Source organism: Ovis canadensis, chromosome 20 (assembly GCF_042477335.2).
Source record: "Ovis canadensis isolate MfBH-ARS-UI-01 breed Bighorn chromosome 20, ARS-UI_OviCan_v2, whole genome shotgun sequence".
Classification (NCBI taxonomy): Eukaryota; Metazoa; Chordata; class Mammalia; order Artiodactyla; family Bovidae; genus Ovis; species Ovis canadensis.
In genome coordinates, this window is record NC_091264.1 from 23,176,005 (window position 1) to 23,195,486 (window position 19,482).

General features: G+C 53.7%; 1 long non-coding RNA gene across 1 annotated transcript; it reads left to right on the plus strand.

The window, feature by feature from the left end:
- The first annotated feature begins 2,199 nt into the window (after positions 1 to 2,199).
- Positions 2,200 to 18,554, plus strand: LOC138425289 (uncharacterized). Its single transcript, XR_011251153.1, has 3 exons — positions 2,200 to 2,342; positions 9,211 to 9,281; positions 16,111 to 18,554. It is a non-coding gene; the product is annotated as an uncharacterized lncRNA (long non-coding RNA).
- Positions 18,555 to 19,482: the final 928 nt, after the last annotated feature.

A 19,482-nucleotide genomic window follows, 5' to 3' on the forward strand; every position in this document is an offset into this window, starting at 1 on the left:
ACCATGGGTGGAACCTGGGCCCCCTGCATTGGGAGCATGGAGTCTGAGCCCCTGGAAGGGAAGTCCCGAAGGAAGACTTTTTCAGCCTACCACACCATCCCTACAGCCCAGGATCCCAGAGGATCTCAGGGGAGGACTCTAATTCCCCAGAAAGATTCACACGCCCATTCCTAAACTGATCACTGTGGCCAGAGCACAGATGACCTCCAGTTGGTCAGGCCTCACGAACACTCCTGACCTTGCAGCTGGAGAGTAGGGCCAGCCAGCCCCACCTAACCATACAGACACAGTGGTATCACTCCGGGAGGGAGGGAGGGTAGGTCCCCCAAGAATGGGATGCTGGGCAAGCAAACTGCATGTCCTTCAAGGATGGAAAGGGCTTTGATGGGTATTCTTTGATGGGTATTCTGAGCAAAGGCTCAGAACTGGGAGAGTCAAGGCATGAGGATGATAATAACCGTCCGCTTCTGCTGAGTCCTTATATGCTCCAGGCACTGTTCTCAGCATTTTGCACTTACTAACTTGTTTATGACTTATGTCTCCACATGACATAGATGTGCTGTTGTTACTGTCATTTTCCCAGATGAGGAAACTGAGGCGCAAAGAGATCATGTGGCTTCCCAAGTTCTCACAGCTGAGAAGTGTGGAGGCAGGATTTGAACCCAGGAGGTAAGTGCCCAAGGTTTAACCACTATTCTAGAATTGATGCTTTTGAACTGTGGTGTTGGAGAAGACTCTTGAGAGTTCCTTGGACAGCAAGGAGATCCAACCAGTCCATCCTAAAGGAAATCAGTCCTGAATATTCACTGGAAGGACTGATGTTGAAGGTGAAACTCCAATACTTTGGCTCCCTGATGCAAAGAGCCGACTCAGTGGAAAAGACCCTGATGCTGGGAAAGATTGAAGGCGGGGAGGAGAAGGGGACGACAGAGGGTGAGACGACTGGATGGCATCACAGACTCAATGGACATGAGTTTGAACAAACCCTGGGAAATAGTGAGGGCAGGAAAGCCTGTTATGCTGCAGTCCATGGGGTCACAAAAGAGTCAGACACGACTGAGTGACTGAATAACAACGAGAAGTAAGGAAGTGATCCTGTTTGGCAAGAAGGTAGAGGCTGTGTGGGAGATGGCCTGAGAACAGGTTTGTTGAGGGTGGGCTGCAGACAGCCTGAGGTCAGGCTGTGGCACTGGGGCTCTGTTTAGAAACCACGGGGCCCCAGGGATGTCAGAGCAGGGGAGTCAGGGGACCCAGACGGGGCTTTAAGGGGGATGAGAGAGAGGGGTCTGATGGGAGGGGGTGGGTCATGTGGCTCGTGTGAGGATGAGGGCAGAGGAGAGGAGGGCCCGGGGCGGGGGTTGTTGGGGGAGAGGAGGGGCCATGTCTGGAGGACACCCCAGGGAACAGAGGCGTAGGCCTCAGAGACTGGAGACCGGGGGGCCCCCATGGCACCAACTGGACAGTTGGGAGGAGGAGGTATGAGGAAGCAGCTTGGGGGGGTGGGTGGGGTTCTTCCATCTGGGACACCGGGGGCTGGCGGAGGTGAGCGGGAGCCCTCTGGGAGGGGAGGAGGCCTTGGGCAAGTGGCCCTCTGGGGTGGCTCGGCCCTCCCCGCCAGCAGCCCGGGGTGGGTCCTTTCTCCTCCGGAGCTGCGGCCCCTTCATCTTTGCAGGGACCGGTGAGCCACGGTAGCCGAACTATTCCCTAAGCGCAGGGCAGAGAGCCGCTCCACCCAGGGCTTCGGCAGAGAAGGCCGTGGACGCCAGGCCTCATGGCTCCTGGATTTGGCATCTGTTGCCTGCCGGGGCCAGGGCCCTGCAGAGAGCCGGCCACTGTCACCGTGTGGCCCCCATGCCGGTGTGCCCCATCCCAGCAAAGGCTCCCCCTCTGGGAACCTGAGAGCGTTTGCATCACAACTGTATTTGGAAGAAAGGGACACTAAGCATGGCATGGTTTTTGAATGGGAGATGCTGAGCCTCCCCACCAAATACAGGTCAGGGAGAGATAAAGACTTCAGCTTACAATGACTCAGGAGGGCCAGAGGGAGACGCTGAAATTCCTGAGATCCCCCTCTGCCTCTGACTTTGCCACCCAATTTTAACTGTCCTGGCTGCTCCAGTTATCTGAGGCCCCGTGAGAATGTGGGCGGAGCCGGGCTCCATCTCCCGCCTCTAAATGCCCCTTGCTCCTCTTCCCCAGATAGCTGTGTGTGCACTCAGAGACATGTACCTCGCTCTTCAGTCCTCTGCCCTCCATGGACAGATAAACCCTCCTGTGTTTACACAGCTTCTTCAGGAGCCAGGCCTCAACCAAGGGCAGTCAGCCCCCACTGGCTGTAGAAGGTGGGTCAAGTCAGCCTTTGGGGTCTCTGTGGAATTGAGGATTAGGCTCTGAGATCCGTGCTTGGATGCCATGGGTATTCTATTCCTTCTGGTGCTGCGGAGGCTACAAAGCTGAAGACAGACTGTTTCCCAGACTCCTGTGCACCTAAGGTTTTGGCTCATGAGTCAGGTCCTGCTAAATAGATGCACCTGTATGAGGCTTGGAAGGCGGACGTGAAATGCAGCCAGCCTCCTGGTCTTTGGGGGCTTGCTGACGGCATATTTCCTTCAGCTGCAGTCCTGTGGCCAGTCACCAGCTCTGTGGAAACCCAGACACAGGCAGGACGCTGACAGCAGCTTCTAAACCCTAGGATGGCAGCTGCAGCCCTCTGCATTCCTCACCTTCCTGATGGGTCAGTTCAGCAGTGTTGTTCTGCCACTCCTGGATGCCCAGCCGGGAGCCGACTTCTACGGCACTTCCTCTGGCTTTGCAAGCAGCTGATTCCCTGTACTAATTCCCTCTTTGCTTAAAATCCCAACCCTGCTTCTGTTCCCTGCACTGGACCCTGATTGAAACAGACACAAATGCACTTTCTGCTAACAGTTGGGACTTTTAGCATGAAGCTAGCAGGTCACCAGGGGCCGCAAGGCCACAGTAACTAGGAAAGGCCAAGAAAAAGTGAATCGAGAGTAGAATCTGCAGAAATGCCCACCCCAACCCCCACACCACATACACCCTCACCCCAACCCAAACAACATACACCCTCCCCCCACCCCCCGGAAAGAGCCACAAAGGAGGCACTTTCCCCCATCCTGATGCTTCAGTGTTTGGGGTCCCTGGCCATATGTGGCCTCACGTGGCAGGATGACGCATCAAAACGTTCATTTGTATTCTGCGGTAACCCCTATCCTGACCTTGGCTGTCTCCCATTCAGTAGCTGGCAGGACAGCTGTTGTCTCAGGGAAGGGATGACTCAGCATAAAGAGAGAAACAAGCATTCCTGGCCCGACTTGTGAGTTTCGAAATCGCAGCCCTCATAGGGAACCTGACATGACTCACGTGGTTGACAGTTCAGGAGCTGGGGGGCAGGTGGATGACACACAGCATGATTCGCTCCCCTCCTCCCTCCCCCACCGCACGGTTTTCTCGACTAAGGACCCGGTGGGGGGAAGGCAGAGGCTTGGGTCCCTCAGAAAGAAGAGTCCTGAGGTCGCGGTGGCCATTCAGCTCAGCTCACTCTGCTGTCCGATTGGGCTACTTAGAGTCCCAGTCCCAAATTTCTCCAATCTGATTGGCTTAGCTGATCTTTCCCAGTCAGGCTCCAAGTCAAGGTCAGTGATCAGATTATGAGAAGACAGCCTGTGGCTCCGGTGACCACCTCTGGTCTAAGCAGCTATGGTCAGGTGCTGAGCCACATGGATGGAGGCATGTGTACGGCACCTCAGAGGCTTGGCAGGGGGCGCCCAGCAGACACACCTGGTCCCGAACACACTGTTTCCTTCACAGACTGTCAGTCTTTTCAGGCGGGGTCTGAGCACCATGCGGCTTCTGTGTCCCTTCACCCCACTGGTCCATGACGGAGTCACCGCAGTGTCCCCGCCAGGATCTAGGATTTTGGCCAGATGCAATGTTTATTTGCTTTTGAATTTTTCCATGTGGCAGGACATGACTGCTTTGTTTAAGCATTCCGGGTATCCCAGCAGCAGATTTTCAGCCCCAGTTTCTGCTGATATCGAGCTTTGAGGCTGTAAGTTTGAGGCTGTAACCTGAGTGTGCCATGCCTCAGTTTCCCCATGGGTTAATGTAGCCACCTCTGGGGAGACTGATGTCCCCCTCACCAGCATAAACATGCTACAGAGAAGCCCAGAGCAGACCCTGTAAATGTAACCCCTGGGGAATGGGGATCCCAGTTCTTTTCCCTGTCTCTCCCCACAATCCAGCCCCCAGCCCAGGGCCCCCGACACTGTCCTCCTAAACCCAAGGTGGAGAGAGGAGGCGCCTCCTGCACCCCAGGCAGCACAGAGAGGGCCAGGCTGGGGCAGTGAGGTGCTGACGGAGCCTTTCCCCCATGATGGATGGCCCGCCGGCTGGAGCTGCAGTTCCAATTTGCTCCCCATTTGGACAGACGCTTTACCCACAATTCAACTTGTCAGGGCCACAAATCACTCTGTGCAATCGGACCAAGGAGGCGGGGGTGGGGTGGGGTGGGGGGTGGGGAGACGGGAGGCAGGCACAGTGGCTCCCAGAGGAACCTGGGCTGGGGAGAGGGGCCACGGGGTTGGGGTGCTGATGGTGGGAGGTTTGGCTGCATCCTGGGCCCTTTTCCCTCCAAGCCTGCGTCCTGCAAGCTCAGCAGCCCGCAGCTCCAGATGACCTGCTCCATATTCAGTCCTAACCTCGCCCCCCCCTCCCCCGTTCTCTGCCCAGGTGTCCCCTCCTCCTCCTGAAGTAAGTACAGTGAACACCGTGCTTGTTGTCGTCCTGTCCCAAACGGGCCCTTGCCCAGCTCAACCATACCTGCTCCATTATGCTTAGACATCTCCAGGGCCTTCTGCTGCCTTCCACCCCAGCACAGGCTGGACCATCGCCACCTTCAGGCCACCAGGAGACTCACGGCTATTCCTTTGTTCACTCATTCATCCATTCTGAAAACACTAACTGAACATTCACTACGGCACAATGAGGAGCCAAACTGTGAGCCCATAGTCCGTGGATGGCGGACGTTAATTGAACAATTAGAGAGATGTATACAACCTCACAATGAGACAGCAGCTGAGAAGGACATAGAGGTGGTGGGTCTGCCCGGTGTCAGTCTCTCTTCACAATCTTCCTTTAAACCTCTGCGTAGGCTCACCTCCTCCAGGAAGCCTTCCCTGATTGCCCATCCATAAACCCCATTAATGAGCATCACATGATGGGTCTCTGGGTTAAGACTTCTGGTCATGTCTTGTCTTTCTGTAAAGCCTCCAAGGGTAAAGACTTCCCTAGTTAGGGGTCTGCCTAGTTAAGCAGGGTCTGGATATCAGGGCTCAGTTCTGATGCCTCCTCCTCCAGGAAGCCTTCCTCAGCAACCGTTTGGGGCCTTGAGCCCCTCTTGTGACACCCGCCACACCCTGGACTCAGAGGCTTTGGAGCTGGCCCACTCACCTCCACTGGGTACCTCTGGAGCATCCAGTCTTACTCTGTAAATCCAAAGATCTCTCCTCCAGCTCTGCTCCTGCCACCCCCGCCCCGCCCCCCAGCCTCCCCCCAGCTCTGCCCACTGCTAATGATGCTGTAGAGGCAGCGAGGGCAGGTTTTGATCTACAGCCGCTGCCTCCCTCCATGATGGATTTCCCAGCCTCGCAGATCGCGTCACAGTGTTCCTGGCTTCATCCTGCCGAAGGAGCCTGGCGCTGCTGTGCTTGGGATAAACCGGGAAGGTGACTCTCCCCGTGTCCCCAGCCAGCCAGGTCCTGAGAGGCAGCAGGCGGTGAGGGGAGGCAGGCCCCGCTGGTGGCAGGGCTGGGTGCCTGGCAGGCCTGAGGGGTGTCTCAGTGCTGACCCATCAGTTTACCTCTCTGCAGAATGGGGAGAGACACTTCTCGGAGGGACCAAGACTTGCAGGGGTGAAGCAGAGAGAGAGAGAGATGTGTGAGTGCTGGCCAGCTTTCCCGAACCCGGGGGTCTGGAAGGCAGAGGGGGTCGTCACCCTTCTCGGTGGGGCAAATCGTACAGAGCCGACCCATTTCAGCCGCTGCAATGTCTGAGCATCTGCTTTCAGACAAAAACCGAACAGGGGACAACTGTTCTCGGTGGAGAGAAACTCACTCCAGGATCCTCTGCGATGCATTTTCCTGTTGAATTTCAACGAGGGTTTTTCCGCCTGGCATTGATTTATGCTCCCAACCTTTCAAGCACTCGTGGCTTGTATAGAGGGAGGACGGTGCACATCAGAGGCGGGTCTGCTGAGCTGATCTCAGCCGAGATCCGTCCGCCCACCGGATACGCGGGAGCCAGCGCGGCGGGGAGGGGGCTGAGCTGAGCGCATTCCTCAGCACCCCTCTCCCACATGCGTTCAGGTATCTGCCTCCCAGAGTGGGCTGTTCTGATACAGAGATCGGGGTTTGGATCCTGGCAACAAGCTAGTGCTTCTAGGAGGGGGAGAGCCGAGCTGTTTCCACCCGCCCGGCCTCTCTCCTCTCCTGTTCGTTTCGAGGCCCTGCATTTTGTTGGGGCGGGGTTTTCATCTCCCATCTTGTTCCTCCGATTCCCACAGGCTTCTCTCAACACTCCCTCAGTGCAGGCTGGCTGGTCCACCCCTCAGCCCGGCGCTTCACCCTCTTCACGTGCCCAGTGCTGTGCGCACCAGCGGGCAGGAGCTCCAAGAGCCAGAGGACTGTAATAGGGAGGGGCGTTCGCTGCGGACAGCCCCAGGACTTGAGAGCTCCTGCTACGCCCACCCTCTCCAGGGCGTCGGGGGCGCTCTTCCCCTCTGCTCCTTCTGGCCTAGGGGTGGTCACCGCTCCCCACAGCCGCCAGCGCCCAGGCGTGCACCCCCTTGCTGGTTTCTGAGCCCGGTGTGCCCCCTCGCAGATCACCGCGTTTGAGGGACTGTTTCCTTCCTCCCTGGTCCTCCCGTCTTTCTTTGGTTCGTTTCTCTTCCTCATCTTTTCTCTTTTCCCCCTTGTGGGCCTCATTCCTGCTGGGAAGAGGCTGGTGGCTCACTGGGAACCTGGAGTCCTGGCCAGGCATCGTGAGGCCCTTCAGTCACTTGAAAGATTCCGAAATTCAGTTATAACTGATACATCCAGCGTGCCTAAGCCCCGGGGGGGGGGGCGGGGATCGGCTTCAGGTTAATCAAACCCTTAGGAAGCAGATTTAGAAAACAGACCCCTTCCCTCAATGTTTCTAACTCAGTGTCACATACCCAGTGGGATGGACATTTCCATTAATTGCCCAGGACACGCCCTTCCAGGGGGATCCCAGAGTGGAGAGGAGAAATTTGATCCTTGCATAATTTTCCAGAAAACTCTGCATTCTATAAATTTCCCCTATGTCTCCTAGCAGAGGCTCTGCAGTGCCCTGAAGTAAAGAGTAGCTTGTTCAATGTATGTTTGGCCCACTGTCCCCAAAGTTGGATCAGGAAAACCAAAATCCCTTTTTTCTTTCTTTTTTGCCCCAGTGACTCATTTCCTGAGCCCTAGGTTCTACAGAACACACTTCGGAAAACCTTGATCTCAGGCCCAGCATGTGTGGCTCTGTGCTGTAGAGCGTTTCTTATTTAGAGCAGGCTTTGAGCTTTAGAAAAGGCAGATGAACCAGAGATCAAATTGCCAACATCCGTTGGATCATCAAAAAAGCAAGAGAGTTCCAGAAAAACATCTAATTCTGCTTTATTGACTACACCAAAGCCTTTGACTGTGTGGATCACAACAAACTGTGGGAAATTCTTAGAGAGATGGGAATACCAGACCATCTTACCTGCCTCCTGAGAAATCTGTATGCAGGTCAAGAAGCAACAGTTAGAACTGGACATGGAACAACAGACTGGTTCCAAATCGGGAAAGCTGTATATTGTCATCCTGCTTCTTTAACTTATATGCAGAGTATATTATTCGAAATGCCGGGCTGGATGAAGCACAGCCAGGCTGGAATCAAGACTGCTGGGAGGAATATCAATAACCTCAGATATGCAGGTGATACCACCCTTATGGCAGAAAGTGAAGAAGAACTAAAGACCCTCTTGATGAAAGTGAAAGAGGAGAGTGAAAAGTTGGCTTAAAGCTCAACATTCAGAAAACTAATATAATGGCATCCGGTGCCATCACTTCATGGCAAATAGATGGAGAAACAATGGAAACAGTGAGACACTTTATTTTTTTGGCTCCCAAATCACTGCAGATGGTGACTACAGCCATGAAATTAAAAGACGCTTGCTCCTTGAAAGAAAAGCTAAACCTAGGCAGCATATTGAAAAGCAGAGACATTACTTTGCCAACAAAGGTCTGTCTAGTCAAAGCTATGGTTTTTCCAGTAGTCATGTATGGAGGTGAGAGTTGGACTATAAAGAAAGCTGAATGCCGAAGAATTGATGCTTTTGAAGTGTGTTGGAGAAGACTCTTGAGAGTCCCTTGGACTGCAAGGAGATCCAACCAGTCCATCCTAAAGGAAATCAGTCCTGAATATTCATTGGAAGGACTGATGCTGAAGCTGAAACTCCAATACTTTGGCCACCTGATGTGAAGAACTGACTCATTGGAAAAGACCCTTATGCTGGGAAAGATTGAAGGCAGGAGGAGAAGGGGATGACAGAGGATGAGATGGTTGGATGGCATCACCTGCTTGATGGATTAGCGTTTGCGCAAGCTTCGGGAGTTGGTGAAGGACAGGAAGCCTGGTGTGCTGCGGTCCATGGGGTCACAAAGAGTCGGACACGACTGAGCAACTGAACTGAACTTAAGCCATACAGATGAGGCTAGAGTCCTGGCTCTGGTTTTTTTAGTGGCAGCCAGGTTTTGGAAAAAGCACTTAAATGCCATCTTTCAAGTCTCAGTTTCTTCATTTCTGAAAAAAGGAAGAATCCAGAGCTCTGAGGATTCAAGGTGATAATCATCTCTAGGTTGCAAGACATGATTCACGTTAAACAGAAAGGGGGACTTATTGGAAAGATGCTGAGTGTCTTCTGGGTTCCCCCGGGTGGGAGCGCAGCAGAAGGGTCAAGACCCAGGAGGTGAGCGGTGACCTTGGCGGTGTGCACACTCCACCCTTCATCCCTCTCCTGTCTGCACATCCGCTTCCTCTGCCTTCCTCTGCAGACCATGTTGATGGCTTCCAGGGGGCTAGGGCTGGCTGTGCCCACCGGCAGCTCTCACGGCAGTCTCAGCTCCCGTCATCTCTCCCTTGCAGGGGTCTGGACTAGAAGACTGCCCCTCAGACAAATTCTCTCCCTGGAGAGAGAGCCTTGGAGGCTCAGCCTGGTAAGTGTCCGCTCCCGTCCAATCATCTGTGGCCAGGGGGCTGGGGTCACCCTGGTGCTACACTCCATGGCCCTCCTGTCTCAGGAGTGGTTCTTAGCATACGTGGTATGGCAGATGCTCTGTGTCCCACAACATGCAAAGTGCTTGAGCGCTGCCTTTAAGCCACCACGAGCGACATGCCCACCCTGGGTGGCCGGGCCAGGGTTGTGGGTCCTGGGGAAGACATCAGGGGCCCTGCAGTCTCTGTTTATCTCTGTGCCTTTCCTGTGAGTCCGAGTGCCACTTCTGGCGGGATCTGTGAGATGCCCAGGTTCATTTGACCGAGACGTAGGTAGCCATCTTCGGGGAGGGGAGATGAGAAACCAGCTGTGGCCTTGAACAGTTAAGGTGCACTCCATTGGAACTGGCTCCCGGTCTTGGGTCTTGGGTCTTCAATAAGGTATATTCGCGGACTACCTTAAATCTGCCATTTACGTTCAGGTGCTTACTTGGGCATGCCCCAGACAGTGTGAACAGCTGATAGTAACAAGGTTTTTTGCCACAGGGCACAACATAGGCAACCTAGATGCAGGAGCACTCCATAATAAAAATAATAATAATGATAATAAAAATAAAGTAAATACTCAGTAAGTGAAGCTGGCATGATTAAGCAAATTCTGTCTCTGGCTGAGAAAGGAAGTGGAAGTTAGCAATAACAAGGACAGTCATACATCTAGAGGAGTTCTACTCACACACCTCAAATGTCCATGTGTATAAAGTCACCTGGTCACAGGATAGAAGAAATGGAACACTCCCCTGCAAAAAAAAAAAAAAAAAAAAACCCTCCAAGGAAAATTTGGATTATATTCAAATGAAAAACTCTGTTCATCAAAAAATATCATTTTTCTTGATTCCACATATATGGGTTAATATATGATATTTGTTTTTCTCTTTCTGACTCAACTTCACTCTGTGTGACAGACTCTAGGTCCATCCACATCTGTGCAAATGACCCACTTTCATTCCTTTTTATGGCTAAATAATATTCCTCTGTGTATATATAGCACCGATGTGTAGGATGAGGAGGGTTGGATGGAGGTCCAAGAAGGAGGGGATATATGTATACAGATAGCTGATTAGTTCTGTTGTACAACAGAAACTAATGCAATGCAGTAAAGCAATTATACTTCAATCTTTAAAAATAGATATTATTAACAGTAGAAAGGCAAGAAGCCAAGTTGAGAAGATATTTACAATACACATCTCCAACAAAGGACTGGAATTCCAAATATATGTAGAACTCCTATAAATTGATAAGGAAAAGACAAACAATCCGATTTAAAAATTGGCACAAGATCTGAACAGGCACTTCGCAGAAGAGGATGCTTAAATGGCCAATAAACAGAAGAACATGTGCTCAACATCATTAGTCATCAGGGAAGTGCAAGCGGAAGCATAAAATGAGCTCACTACACACCCACCAGAATGGCTCAAATGAAGAGAGACGTGTACCAACTGTCGGGGAGGATGTGATGAACTGAAACTCCCAGATAGGCGGGTGGGGTCTAACTCGGTACAGCTCCTTTGGAAAATCATTTGCGGTGTCTGTTGCACGTGCTCACAAGCAAACTCCAGGATGCAACATTCTACTCGTAGATGTGTTCCCTTTGGAAATGCATACAAACGTCCACAGAGATCCACGCAGTAGAATTTTCACAGCAATCCCCTGTTACTATCCTGAAGTTAGGAAACAACGATGCCCACCGCCAGCAGAACGCAGAAAAATTGTGGTATAATCATAGGCTGGAATGCTACTCGGCAGCAAGAGGAAATAAACCACCACTGCACGTAATGATTTCAGCGAGCCTCGCAAACAATGTCGGGCAGGAAAAGCAGACCCAAGTGTATGTAGAATTCCATACATGTGAGCACGTGAAGTTCAAAAGCAGGCAAGACTGGTCTAAGCTGTTAGAAGTCAGGGTAGTGGCACCCTCTGGGGAGGTTGGTGGGAAGGGGGCAGGAGGGGGTTTCTTTTTTTTATTTGGCTGCACCATGTAGTATGTGGGATCTTAGTTCCCTAGCCAGGGATCAAACTCTGCCCCTTGCATTGGAAGTGCAAAGCCTTAATCGCTGGCCTGCCAGGGAAGTCCCAGGAGGGGGTTTCTGTGGGGCTACTGGTGTTCGTTTCTTGATCTCGGGTAGATTAAACAGGTGTGCAATTCGTGAGAATGTGTGGAGTAATTCACTTATGGCTTGTATGCTTTTCTGTATTTATGTACCCACTAACAACATTTATGAAAATAAAACCCTGCGGGGTTTATGTTAAAGCTCTGATTCCTCGCCCCATTTCCAGAGAGTCTGATTCATCGGGTCCTGGGAGGGGCCTAGGAGTCTGCATTTTGACCAGCTCCCTGGGTGAGTCTGAGCAGCAGGCTCTACACCTGGCTCTGGCAGTGTTGGGAGGGTCAGTGGAGTTTGGCTGTTCTTGGTGACCCGCCCTGTTGGCCCAAGGTGCTGGGGGAACGCTTCTGGTGTGAGCAGGAGATGGGGAGGTGGGAAAGGGCAGGAAGCACCTGTGCCCCTGAGGGAGCGGCTGCTCCCAGTAGAAAAGACAGTGAGTGGACTCCCGGGCATGACCCTGGGAGGGCCAGCCTGTCTCAGGATGGGACGTGGGTACCAGGAGGGCTCCGTTCAGTGTCCTCTGAGCCTCAGTTTGCCGTGTGCGATGTGAGCAGGTAAACTCTTTACAGCCTCCGTGGTGGGTTCTAGCTTGATTTCTGGTTCTGGTCCTGCCCTGGAGTCGCTGTGTGACCTTGGGCCAGTTGCCTGCCCTCTCTGGGCCTTAGGTTGTTCACCTGTAAAAGAAAGGGTGGGGACCATATGTTCACCTGGCCAGCTGCAAGGCTTGCTGAGACCCCTCCCTGGATACCTCTCGGAGGGTGCTGCTACTGGCAGCCCTGGCCAAGCATGGTCTGGAGCAGGTCAGTTTCATATCTGTTTACTCTGCAGCCCTGCCCCTCCGGCTGGCCGTGAGCTCCTGGAAGGTAGGGCTGGACTCCATCTTTGTTTCCAGTACCTCCCGCCTTATCAGACACAGGGAATGTTGCAGTGAAACCTCTTGGGGCCTCCCTGCCCTCTCATGCTAGGGCTCTGGTTCCTTCCTTTCTGGGAGTCATATCAGGACACCCAGGCCCAGGGGTTAGAGGGTCCACCACGCCGTCTCACCTCCAGCTGGCCTATGAGGTGACCTGTTGACTCCTGGTGGCAAAGGGGATACAAAGAGGCGTGCCCACCTCTCCCTCCTGCCTGGAGGCAGGCAGGCAGACAGAGGCTGGGTGCTTCTGACTGGCTCCGCTGAGTTCACTTAGAGGCTGAGTCATTAACTCCTGGCTTGGGCAGGGCAGCCTGGGCCCTGGGTGCCCCTTGAAGCCGACAGGGCCAGGCCTGCACTAACTGAAGGCTTAATTAATTTTCCCAGTGGAGGCTGCAGCCGGCGCCTTCTCTCTGCCATCTGGCCATTTGTCTTCTGGTGGGAACCCCCTCTGCCTGTCTGGGGACCACTGTCTGCTCCCTGCTCTGGGCCCTGGGCACGGCGGGCTCCCAGCTGGGGTCTCGACTCCAGGGGGCTCCTTCCTTGGCTCCTCTGCCAGGTCCTGTGCCCCCGGTCCTCCTCTTTCTTTCGTTTTCAGGCTTACCCCGAGCTTTGGGCATTTCTACCCAGGTCCTGGGGCCTCGCTGGCCGCATCTGCATGGCCCACCGGAATGTTCCAGAGGCGGGCAGGCTGAGCACTTTCCCCTTTGCCTCTGGGTCATCCTTGAGGATCTTCACCCCCACCACTGTTTACATCAACAAGGCACCTCCTTAGGCCAGACTCAGGAAGTCAGTGGGTGACCCGGCGGGGTTTATTGGCTACAGAGGCAGGTGGAGGAGAGAAACATTGCCCAGAGGTGACTCCCCAGAGATGCGGTGGAGACAGAGGCGGGAACTAAGGCCTGGGAGCTCCTACAACAAGCCAAGCGTAAACCGGTCTTCATCCGGTCCTAACGCTCAGCATCTTGGGGTACCTGTAGGTCCCATTGTACAGGTGGGGACATAGGGGTTCAGGCTGTTAGCTCCTTGGGTCAACATGGGGTCTCCAGGGCTGGCTGCTCCAGAGATCGGCCCCCTTAAATGACACCCCTAAAGGACAGAAGTTTGTCCTCACGAGATTCTTTGTCTCCGTTCCTGAGCCCTGAGGCTGGAAAGAGCTCCTTCTAAATATTGTGAGGAGGAGTGTGGGAAACGCCCCTCAACCACCCCCAGTGGCTCCCTGCTCCCCCGGCCCCTTCCAGGGCCATGGAGACCCTTCTGATCACGGCTATGGGAGCTGTTGAATGGGAACTTACTGGCATCCAACTCAGATTGTGTGGCTCAAACCCAGAAGACCTCAGTGAACTTTCCCAGCCCCTCCACTGGAGCAGCTTCCAGCCACAGCGCCTTGGACCCCCAGCGTGAGGAAGGGGCTGCCCATTCCCCCTCCCCAGCCCCTGACAGCGAACAACAAGGGCGTGTTACTTGGAGGCCCGCTGAGCTGTGTCAGAGCCTGTCGGCCTCTTAAAGCCACTCTTGGGGGCAGGCAACCCTGGGGTGCCACTCACAGAACCATGAAGAGGCACAGGGCCTTTCTCTCTGGCCTTGAGTCCGAGGTCTGGGGTGTATCATGCCTACCCCCCAGCCCCCCAGGCCCTCTTCTACACAAGGCTGCAGACTTGCCCTTCTCCTACTGGGGACAGATGACGGGGCACATGTGCAAAGGGGCCTCCCCTCCCCTGTCTGCAAGCTCCTGAATTGATTGCATCCTCTGGGGGAGTTTTGACATTGTCACTCAGGGTAGCAGCTCTAAGGGTCCACTCCCTGGGGCCCAGCCCTCTCCCCACTCCAGCCAAGAGGCCCTGCTGTGGCCCTGGAACGGACTGTGTGCTCCCTCAGACAAGTGGGCCTCCCCAAACCCATGAAGCCCACGCAGCCTGTGGCCTGTGGATGGGAGGTGGCTGGGGCAGAGCTGGAGCTGGTCCTGGAGGAGTAAGCGAGCCTGGCGGCATCAGGCCCAGTGGAGGGAGTGTTCGCTCTGCTGGGGATGCAGAGCTCAGCGTCATCTGTCCCTGTCGCCTCAGCTTTCGAGTCTGTGATGACGATGGGTCCCTGAGATCTGGCCCGAGAAACAGAAGGCAGAGAATGGGAAGGATCTGGCAGGGGAGGGGAGAGGGTGGTTCAGGGGATGGCTGGGGGCTTGGGGGCTTGGGTTGGTAAGTGGGCAGCATGAGGCCCACGCCAGGGTGCAGGAGGGTCAGGGACGTCCTCTGCTCTCCTCACCACTGTTGGGGTCTTGCATCATTTTGCCCGGAAGGCTAGTGGCTGGGAGCCCCAGGGCTGTGCCCTGAGCAGGCATGAGAGGGCCCTGGTCTCTTTGGACACCTGGCTGAGTTTACACTCTGGGAAGGGGTGGATGGGGGAGGGCTGTGTTTCGGGATGGGGGCAGGGGCGATGAGCTGGGCTGAGCAAGGGGAGGCCAGTGGCTGGTTCCAGAGCCTGCTGCCTGCCGTGATGACGCCGGAGTATCTGGATAGAGCTCTCAGCACCCTGTGACGGGTTGACCCTGCTGCCGTATCTGCAGCAGGCGTGGGCTCCTCCGAGCTCTACTTCACACCAGTGGTTGACCTCGGGCGAGTTACTCAGTCTCTCTGAGCCCCGGTGACCACGAAGTGCCTTGCCAGCTCTGGCCCCAGCAGTGAGGGCCTCCCCACCTAGCCTTCACTCTCCAGAGGTGGAAGAGATGATGGCTCAGGGTAAGTCCTCCCCACCCCAGAGGACACCAGGGTGCAGACGCCTCCCTGAGGGTGCCCACCCGGATAAAGATGAGCCCAGGCCTCGCCCTGCCCCTCTGCCTTGGAACCGTTGATGGCTGGGTGCCTGGAGCCCACTAAGGCCAGCTGCCAAGAACTCTGGCACTGGGATGGCCCAGGCAACCCCCCGAGAGTCCTTGCAGCCTCCGTACTCAGCACTCTGCTGGCTCCAGCCTGGTCTTTGAGCATCTGGCTTGAGCCCCTCTCCCTGTGGGATTCCCTCCTCTCCGTCCAAGACAGGGCCTGATGGTCCAGTTGGCTTGTTCTCGCCTGGAAGGTACTGCCAAGCCTCCCGCATGGAAACTCCAAACCCAGGCGGTCATCTGTGTGGTGTGTCTGCTGGACCAGGGGCTGGCTGGGAATCTTAGAGCTGGGGGCTTCGGGGCCTCAGCTTCCCTCATTTGTAAAATGGAAAGAGTAAGAAACCCAGGCTCTAGAGTTGTTGTAAGGACTCTAGGTGATGACGCGGGCCAGGTGGAGGGCCAGGCACAGTCAAGTGACTGGTACATTTTTAAAATTTAAAATTTTTAAATTGTATTTTTTTTATTTTTAAAAAGTATGCATATATTTACCTACTTGGCTGTGTCGGCGTCAGTTGCAGCACACAGCCTCGGTAGTTGCGGCGTGCAGACTCCTTGAGGTGTGAGGGCTCTGGAGTGCTCGGTAGTTGCCCTACGTGGCCTTAGTGGCTCTGAGGCGCGTGGGATCTTTGCTCCCGGACCGTGGATCGAACCCATGTCCCCTGCATTGCAAAGCAGATTCTTAGCCACTGGACCACCAGGGAAGTACCATGACCAGGATATTTTATATTTTATTTTTTAGAAGACCTCATAGTGGGGAAGAAAAATCACCTAATTTGAAGTTTGACCAATCTGGGTTCAGTCCTTAGCTCGGATTCTTGCTAACTTCAGTTTTACCCATCTGTAAAATGGGATTTAAAGAACTCTCTCCCTTCCTTCCTCCTTAGGTTATTGTGGGATTTGAGGGGTTCGTCTCTGCAACTTGACCCTGGGTTTACCACATAGTTGGCATTTGTGTGCTGGAGAAGACTCGTGAGAACCCCTTGGACTGCAAGATCAAACCAGTCAATCCTAAAGCAAATCAACCCCGAATATTCACTGGAAGGACTGATGCTGAAGCTGAAACTCCAGTACTATGACCACCTGATGCTAAGAACTGACTCATTGGAAAAGATCCTGATGCTGGGAAAGATTGAAGGCAGGAGGAGAAGGGGATGACAGAGGATGAGATGGTTGGATGTCCATGAGTTTGAGCAAGCTCAAGAGCTGGTGATGGACAGGGAAACCTGGCGTGCTCAGTCCATGGGGCCGCAGAGTTGGACACAAGTGAACTGGCTCAGTTCATGATCAGCTTCTCTGATCTTCCTTCCCTCTGTTGCCCTTGGACCCTGGACCAGAATCTAAACAAGCCTCACTTGCCACCAGCCCTCAACCCAAGCTGTCTGGTCCCTGCGTCCCACCATTGTCCCTCTTGGGCTGCCAAAGTCAGGACTGCCCCACAGGAGGGCTGCTGCCCAGAACCCCACCGTTAGGCTAACTGCCCTCATTCCCATGCCAATTCCCTGGGCTGTTCTGAAAGCAGATGACGCAACAGGCGGGAAAGCCCTTTGCAGGCTCTGGACATGTGAGGGGTTAAGTTGCTGTCTGCACTTGACACAAAGAGCCAAGGGGATATGCCCACGGTCCCCACAGAGCCCTGTGGGAGCGGAACGTCCTTGGCCCACGTCCTCCTCCAGAGCCGGCCTGGAGGCCGCTCCCCGCCAGCGCTCTTGCCTCTCCATCCTAAATGCCATTTCCCCCCATCTAAATGCCATTTCCCCTGTCTGGGCCTGAGCCACTGCCTACTGTCTGGGGCGGCTGGAAATTTCTCAAATGTCGCTTTGATTTATGGCTCTAGTTAATTCTCCAGGAGGCCTGTGCGATGCCCTGAGCTCTGCAGCCTCAATGGGATAAATCATTTAACAGGTGGTTAAATATTCTTTAAGGTCTGAGGAGCACAGGCAGGGTGTAGATGGAAGGGGGCTGGGGATGCGGGCCAGGCTGGAGGAGACTTGACAAATTTCTAACCGGAAAAAGGGAAAACGATGTGGTCATTTCAGAACCCATGGGAGTCGTTTGTCATAAGCTATGGTTGGAGGCAGTGGGCCCCTTCCTGCCCTCGGGCCCAGGAGGCTGGGGGGTCTGGGGGGGTCGGTTGGAGGCTGAGGGCTGGGCCCTCCGCAAGCCATATGTTGCAGACGAATGATCTTCCTGTTGGGAGGTACCCACAGGACCCCAGAAGCTTCCAGGTGGGAGTGAGGACTTGATATTAACACGACAAAGGCAGGCTATGATGCTGCTGGCTGCTCTGAGAGAGTAGGCGGAGGGGAGGCCTGGGGCATACTGGACTGTCTGCGCTCTGCCTAATGGCATCCAAATACGAGATGACAGCCGGCCAGCCAAACGAAACAGAGCCTCGCTGGCACCTGGAGACTCCAGAATTAGGCAGTCCCGCTACCGCACATCTGTAGCGGCTTTCATGATTTCAAAGCACATTCCCATTCTTTGTGGAGGAATAGAAACCCTCCTATACAGTTGGTGGGAATGTTAGTTGGTGCAGCCACTATGAAAAACACTATGGAGGTTCCTCAAAAACTAAAAATAGAGCTGAGTGATCCTGCAATCCCACTCCCGGGCATATACCTGAACAAAGCTATAATTTGAAAAGATACACGCACCCCTGTGTTCATAGCAGTACCGTCCCCACAGCCAAGACACGGAAACAACCTAAATGTCCATTGACAGAGGAATGGATGAAGAAGATGTGTCTGTGAATACAATGGAATACTCGTGTGTGTGTGTGTGTGTGTGTGTGTGTGTGTGTGTGTGAAAGCTCAGTCCCTCTGTCACGTCTGAAGTTTTGTGGCCCCATGGACTGTAGCCTGCCAGGCTCCTCTGTCCATGGGATTTCACAGGCAAGAATACTGGAGTGGGTTGCCATTTCCTTCTGTAGGCGATCTTCCCAGTTCAGGGACTGAGCCCATGTCTCGTGTGTTGGCAGGCAGATTCTTTACCACTGAGCCACCTGGGAATCCCCACAATGGAATATTATTCAGTCATAACAAAGAATGAAGCAGGGACTTCCCTGGTGGTCCGGTGGTTAAGAACCTGAGCTGCCACTGCCGGGGTGCAGATTTGATCCCTAGTTGGGGAACCAGGATTCCCCATGCCATGTGGTGTGACAGAAAAAAAAAAAAAAAGGAAATAATGCCATTTGCAGCAACGTGGATGGAACTAGAGATTATCATATTAAGTGAGCTACATCAGAAAGAGAAATAAATACCATATGATGTCACTTCCATATGTTGGATCTTAAATATGACATAAATAAACCTATCTACAAAAGAGAAAACAGACACAGAGAACAAACAGGCTTATGGGTGACAAGGGGAAGGAGGGTTGCAGAGGGGAGTATTGGAATTTGGGGATTAGCAGATGCAAACTCTTATATATAGGGTGGATAAACAACAAGGTACTACTGTATAGCACAGAAAATTATAATACCCTGCAATAAACCATAATGGAAAAGAATATAAAAATGTATATATTCATAACTGAAGCACTTTACTGTACAGCATAAACACATTGTAAATCAACTCTATTTTAATAAACAAAAATTTTTAAAGAATTACATTCCTATCCTTGATAATGTTTGACCCTCACCACAGGCTCTGAGGTCAGCAGAACAACAGCTTTGAACCCAGTGTACAAAGGAGTAAACGAGCCCAGAGAGGCTAAAATCCTGCCTGAGGCAGCACAGCTGGCTAGCAGCCAAAGGGAATCCCGGCCAAGGGTTGGCAGGATGCAGCTCACCCAGAGGGAAGGGACCCTAGAGATGACCAAGTCCAAAGTATCCATTTTACAGATGATGAGACTGAGGTCCTGAGAAGGTTAGAGAGTGGCCCAAGGAAAGGACAGTGGTAAAGAAGGAGATGAGGTCCCAAGCAGGAGGCCTGAGGGTGGATGCCTGCTCGCCACCCCCCACCTCCAAGTGTCCCCTCTTCAGGACCTAAGTTCCCTAAATGAAGGTAGCTGGTAGAGTCTAGGAAGACTGTATAAATGGAAGTGGCAGTAGCCCAGGTGGGAAGGGAGGGAGGCGTGGGAAACCCTCCCTAGGACATCTTCCCCACCCCTCCCTGTCACCCACCCCCCGCCCGAGGCATTTCACTCCTGCTCCCGCACCTCCATCTGTCCAAGGCACCCCCGGGGCAGGCTGGGGTGACATGGCTTTGTGTGTGAGGGAGGGTCCTCTGGGGCTAGGGCTGAGCTGTATGGGATGC